This window comes from Pinus tabuliformis, chromosome 6 (genome assembly GCF_031772625.1).
Source record: "Pinus tabuliformis cultivar Carrire ecotype Pingquan chromosome 6, CPIR1, whole genome shotgun sequence".
NCBI classification, from domain to species: Eukaryota; Viridiplantae; Streptophyta; class Pinopsida; order Pinales; family Pinaceae; genus Pinus; species Pinus tabuliformis.
In genome coordinates this window covers 1886470182-1886477497 of record NC_142292.1, presented here as the reverse complement: position 1 = coordinate 1886477497, position 7316 = coordinate 1886470182, and positions in this window count along the sequence as shown.

Below are 7316 nucleotides of genomic sequence, written 5' to 3'. Positions count from 1 at the left end.
ATGTCTTATAGATGAGGATTCTTTAGTGTCATCTGGATCTTAAATTGTTCTCACAATCTGATGTCCATTTTCTTCCTCTTGGTAGATAAAATTGTACTTGCAGCTATAGAGGTATCTTCTAGCATGGCCTCCTTATCTATATCCTTCATCATCATCATGTCATAGCATGATAAAATACCTGTGAATGTAATTCTCTCATGAAAAAATGGCATTGGTGAGGTAAACCCCTACTCTAATATGCAACATGATGATCCATTAAAAGATCTGGAAGTGGGTGGAAGGCTAATAGAGAGGCTCAAGGATTGTGCAATTGCATAGATAAGCTAGTCAATAGTGAGAATTGAGCCTTGAGACTATGCAATGTGTAGTTCAAGCTGGGTTGGACTTGATAATTACATTGTTGAGGAGTTCAAGAAGCTTGGTTAAGGAGGTGAGCATTGAATTTTCCCATTGCATAGTTCTCGAAGGAAAGGAGGCTAGGCGATTGCACAATTGTGTAGTTCAAGAGTTGAAGGTTGAGGCTTGAGGACTGAGACTACGCAATCCACAGTTCAGGCTTGGTTGGAGGGAAAGATTCTGTGGCTCTGGAGCCTAGTGGCTAGGCTTGAGCACTAATATTGTGCAATGTGTAGTTATAGGAAGTAGAGGCTACCCATTTCACATTTCCAAGAGAAAAGGTTGTTGCTTTAGGATTAAGACTATGTATTGTGCAATCCTGGAGCACTAAATAATGTTGAGTGATGTGATTCGGGAGTTTCCCAGTTTTGATGAAGTGTTGGATGAGTGAGATGAGGTTGAACAGAATTAAAACTTGAACATGATCACACACTTATATTACTTTATGACATGACATGGAACACTTAGAACAAATGAACAACATACTGTCTCTAAATGCAACAACTTTGTGATTTCTACACTAAGTTTCGCCCCAAAGATACACTTTATGATGGAAGTGGCAACCCTTGTGTGAGATAACTTGAAACTTTGGAAATGAGTGCAATAGACATTTTCATGATAATAAAAACTCATTTACGTAAGGATTACCCCCTAAAACACACCAAAACTAGTCCTTGTACAATGTGTGACACTTAACCTACTAAAAGATGACGCTTTGGTTCACTCACAAATGGGACCAAAACACTTAGAAGAAAAGCATGAAATGACTCTTAATACTTGTGATGACGACATGAAAAGTAAAAGTAATCTCTGAAATTGGATGTAAGTGAAAATTTTGGAGGGTATTATAGATGTGATGCAAGATCTTTTACTTATAGATGCATTTACATGAAATACAGCTTATAAACAATGGAACTTAAAAGCACATAAAACAATGTGGAAATAACACGATAAGAAGGAAACCATGATACAAACATTTGATTACGAAGTTTGTGCAATTTGGACTACGTCTCTGGGCCCTACTCAATAGTGGGGAGGACATCTTTGATTAAGTGGCATAAAAGAGATAAAAGTAGAAAAATTAATTTACGATCCTTATACCTCCAAGCTGTAATATGGAATAAGAATGGAGAGCTCAACTTCAAAAACAGATAGTAACTGATATTCTGGCAAAAAATCACGCAACAACACTTATCAGAACAAGCAATTTGGATAATCGGGCTTTCTACACGTTATCAGAACCTCCCTCCTACTTAAGGTGAGGTCCTGACCTACTGCTAGGTCAATTTATTGTTGCACACACTGATCTTCTAAAGTATTGTGTCAGTCTCCTCCCTTGTCTAATGTGTATAGTCCTTTATATAAGTTGGCAACTAACCCTTCAATCCCCGGGGAGTAATCAACAAACGACAATTGTAATAGGTGGCTTTGTTTCACTACACAAATATTCTCATTCCTGGAATAGTGCGCAAGTACAGCCCTATTAAACATTGTAAAAATACAAAAAAATAGTTCCACGAACTATTTCCTGCTTATCTTGTTAACTGCTCAATAGGTCCCTAAACCATGGCTTAAACACGAAGAATAAATGCTTAACTCCTTAATCCAGTGGCTTTAATGGACCCGACAGTGCTACGAACAAACTATGATTCATTGACGTCGATACACCATATTGCAAATCTCAAATTGGTGGAACCTACAGATGTTATGGTCTATGCACACGACATGTCTGATATGGGATTGCAATATCGCAATCTCAATCCTGACCACTAGGGCCCAATTCTATATTGCCTTCCCTTTCAGAAGTCCAATTGTAATCATTGCATCACAACCCTAACAGTTGGGGGATAATTCGAAAACACTTGATCCACCTCCGATATGGGATATGTGATATCACAATCACAACTTGGATCCTACTGGGGACAATTCGTAAACACTTTCCTTTTACGATTGTGATATGCAATTATCGCATCACAACTTTTCCTATCTAGGGTTGATTTGAAAGCACTAACCTCTACCTTCTACAATAAAAAAATGTAGGACTAATGGCGGCCTACCACTTGGATCTTCCCAATTCTCTGAGAGTGTTCCCACATCACTTCCTCCTACCACTTGTCCAAGTCAAACTTGATCTTTGACCTTCTCTAACATCTTCATATGAACTCATATTTGAGTGTTGTTCACACCGTTAGAATCAAGATGACGAGAACTTCAATCTGATGCTATGTTTATAGAGCTTCTGCCACTTTGAATTTTGAGCCTTATTACCATGCCAATAGTACTTTTTAGAGATCGACCTCGATCAATCCTCCCCACTAAAATATTTTGGACTGCCAAAAGAACTTTTAGTGAATTGGCAAGTGAGGAAATTTCTTGTTCAATTTTTCTTTCTCCATCCACTGAGATTTTCTTGGATGCATTCCTTTGAAGCCCACATGACTGCACTCCACCAAAAGTATTAACACATATAAAACAATGCATGTGACCCCACCAAACCACACTTTCAACCACCTACACGCAAAGCTGGTAAATCCTTTGCAATCATATACTGTCAGGCCAGGGTAACTCCAGCTATTGATCAACGCAAGACAACTTGATATTTCACATTAGATAACTATTATTTATATACAAAAGAAACGGATCAGTTCATCTTCTAGATGACTGTCCGGCTTCACCTCATCCGTTTTGGATTAGGTGTCAACATTCCCCCCCTTAATCTGAAGGGATGTTGGTGAGTCCAAGCATCGTTCTGAATCTTTCAAGCTTTTCTCTTCCAAGCGCTTTGGTGAAGATGTCTGCAATTTGTTCGTTTGTGGAACAATGACGGAGATGGATTGTTTTGGCCTCAACATGATGTCGGATCAGATGATATTTAGTATTGATGTGCTTAGTACGATCATGGAACTTTGGATTTTTGGCCAACTTTATTGCAGATGTGTTATCAATCATGAGTGGAGTAGATTGTATTTGTTTTACTTGCAAATCTTCAAGAATTTTCCTGAGCCACACAATTTCTTTCGTTGCTTCAGCTGCTGCCACGTATTCTGCTTCTGTTGTGGAATCCGCTGGTACTGATTGTTTGCGTGATCTCCAGGAGACAGCTCCTGATCCAAGACTCATAGCATATCCTGAAGTAGATACCCCAGTTTCTTTGTCTCCATCGAAGTCTGAATCAGAGTATCCAATCAAGTTGAAGTCGTCCACCTGTGTATACTTGATTCCAAGGTCTTGAGTTCCCTTCAAGTACCTTAGAACTCTTTTTGCAGCAGACCAATGTCCCTCACAAGGCTTTTGCATAAACCTGGAGAGGATTCCAACAGCAAATGAAATGTCTGGTCTGGTAGTAGTGAGGTAGATGAGACTTCCTACAAGCTGTCTATACCTTGTTGCATCCTCAAATTCCTTTCCTTCAGTAGATGTGAGCTTCAAGTTTTGTTCCATTGGAGTAGAAAGGGGATTGCACTCTGTCATGCCAAATCTGTATAACAAATCTCCAATGTATTTCTTTTGAGAAAGAAATATGGACTTTGGATGTTGGGTTACTTCAATGCCAAGATAGTAATGAACATAGCCCAAATCAGTCATTTCAAAAAATTTTCCTAATTCTTTCTTTATGGATGCAATATAGCTTTCGTTGTTCCCTGTCATTAAAAGATCATCTACATATACCACAAGATATACAACTGTTTTGCCAACTTTTTTGACAAATAAAGTTGCATCATCAAGATCAAAATGTTTCAAGTTGAGTTTCAGAAGATGCTCAGTTAGTTTTTCATACCAGGCTCGTGGTGCTTGTTTGAGGCCATACAAGGACTTCACAAGTTTGCATACTTTGTGTTCATGTCCTTTCACAGCAAATCCTTCAGGCTGGGACATAAAAACATTCTCTTTTAGATCTCCATTCAAGAATGCAGTTTTTACATCCATTTGATGGACTTCCAACCGTTCTGAGCAGCTAGTGCAAAGAGTGTCCGGATGGTGGCCCATTTTGCTGTGGGAGCAAAAGTTTCCTCGTAATCGACCCCTTCTTTCTGTGCAAAACCTTTTGCCACAAGCCTAGCTTTGTGCTTGTCAAGTGAGCCATCGGCTTTGTACTTGTTCTTGTAGACCCACTTGCAGCCAATAGGTTTGGTTCCAAATGGAGGATAAACCAGCTTCCAAGTGCCATTCTTTATGAGGGCATCATACTCCTTGTGCATCGCTTCTTTCCATTCATCATAAGAAGCAGCTTCTTTGAAGGAAGTTGGTTCAAAATCTGTAGACAAGTTCAATTCACAATCATAAGTAACATCCATATCAACAGGTGAATTAGAGTTATCTACATCACCTCCATCTTGTCGATTTGAATTTCGGGTTCCTGTTTTTCCAATTTCATCAGGATGAACACTTTCAAGTGTCTTTGTCAGCCACTTTGGGGGACCTTTCTGAGATGGTCCAGGCTGTTCTGTTGATTGAGTTGGGTCTGAATCAAGATTGAGTCTCCCAATTCTATCAATTACATCACTTAAAGCATCATCCGTTGTTGGAGTGTCATGCAGGGGAGATTGTTCTTCAGAAGAAGATTCCATATGTTGATCTAGTATAGGAATCCCCCCTTCAAGATGTGGAATCTGATTATCAAACTCTTGGAATGATTTTGGTTTTGTGAATCTATCCAAGCGATCAAGTTGCCGCTCAACAACACTGTCAGATTTGGATGATTCAAGAAAAATGACATCTCTAGATAAAACAAACTTTTTATTTACTTCATCGTAAAGGCGGTATGCTTTAGATGTGTTTGAATACCCCAGGAAGATACACTTACGACTTCTAGCACCAAGTTTGTTTCTATGTACCTTTGGTATTAAAGCATAACAGGTGGAACCAAATTTCCTGAGATGTTTTACCGAAGGAACATGTCCATACCACAATTCATAAGGAGTCTTGTTTCTTATAGCACTAGATGGACATCTATTCTTTATATATGCAGCACATAGAACAGCATCAGCCCAAAACATTGTCTTTACATTTTTGAAGAAAAGCATGGATCGTACCATATTCAAAATTGTTCTGTTCATTCTTTCAGCTACACCATTCTGTTGAGGATTATAAGGCACAGTTGTTTGATGTTTAATCCCATGTTGGCGAAGATAGTGTTCAAATTCATTTGATGTATATTCTTTTCCATTATCAGTGCGAATAGACCCAATATGAGATTGTGCATCATTTTCAATCCACTTATGAAAATTCTTGAATGTTTGAAAAGCATCAGATTTGTTCTTCAATAAGTAAACCCAACACATTCTGGTGTAATCATCAATAAATGTCATGATATATTTATTTCCATTTGCAGAAGGAACAGGCATTGGACCACATAAATCTGAATGAATAAGTTCAAGCTTCCTATGTGCTCTTGAATGTGAATCATGAAAAGACTGTTTGCTATGCTTTCCTAGAATGCAAGCATCACATTGTTTATGTTTTCTAGGAATTGTAGGCAAACCAGCAACACCATTTTTCTTCAACAAGCGGAGACTATCATAGTTTAAATGCCCAAATCTAGCATGCCATAATAAACTTGATGGAAGTGTACATTCTTCATGATGAGAAATATATGAGAAATGTTGTGCATGAGCGGAGGTTCCTTGCAGTTTAAGGAGTCTTTCTTCTTCTATACCCCTCATGACAAGTGAGTGGTCAGATGCCTTTCTTACCTCAAGCTTGTCATCAAACATGTGAATGGAGTGACCTTGCTGGCGGATGTGAACCAGGGACAGCAAGTTTCTCTTCAGCTGTGGGAGATATAGAACATGATCCAGAAGAAAGTCTAGAAGACCAGGCAGTTTAAGCCTGATTGTGCCAAGCCCTGATGGCTTGATTTTTGACTGATCTGCAAAGTATACTGCTCCATCAACATTGTTAGTGAAATCTTCAAAGAAATCTCTCCTATGAGTCATATGACAGGTTGCTCCTGAATCAAGCAACCAGTCATTTTTCGAAGAAGCAAGTGAAGCATTAAACAAATCTTCATTTACTCCAATATTACATTGTGCCTCAATATAGTGTGCAGATTCGGGTGCTTTACCTTTGTCTGAGTCATCAGTTTTACCTTTCTGCTGATTTCTTCTCTGCTCAACTTTGTCCCATGGTAGCTTGCATGTAGAAGCATCATGTGATCCATTTCGTTTGCAGCGAATGCAATGCAGATCTGCCTTTTCTGCTTGAGAATGTCTGCCCCCCCTGCCTCTGAAGTATCTTCCTCTTCCTCTTCGTCCACCTCTTCCTCTTGCAGAATCTTGAGCAGGATGCTTTTCTTTGTGAGCAAGGCAAACAGTCTCTTCAGAAGATTCAGGGACTGTTTTCTTTCCAAAGGCTTTCTCTCTTTCAGCAAACTTTTTCACAAGAGAGTCAAAGGTTATATCTTTAAGGTTTCCATTTGCTTGTAAAGACTCAAGATAATTGGAGTAGGTAGGATAGAGTGCTTTGAGAAAGGCAATAAGAGAGATATCCAGCTCAACCTTAGTGGATTTTATATCATGCATTATAGACTTTATTTCAGATGCAAGAGCAAGAGGATCATTATTTTTCAGTTCAAGAGTGAAGAGTTTAATCATGAGCTGAACAACTTCAAGTGCAGAATGTGTATCATAGAGTTCTTTCAGCTTTTGTATAGCTTCAAAAGCAGTGGAATAGCAGGAAATATGACGACTTACTTCCTCATTGACAGATGCTGCAATCAATGCAAAGGCTTTGTTGTTCTTGTTTTCCCAAATGGCGAGTTCTTTGTCTGATGTGGGCTGCACAGGGTCTCTGTCTTCTTCTCCGACACACACACCTTTCCACAGCTCATTGTAGATGAGGGTGTGTTTCACCATCCGAGACCATTCAGAATAATTCTCCTTGCCAGTGAGAACTATTCCGACCATTGAAATGATTGAATG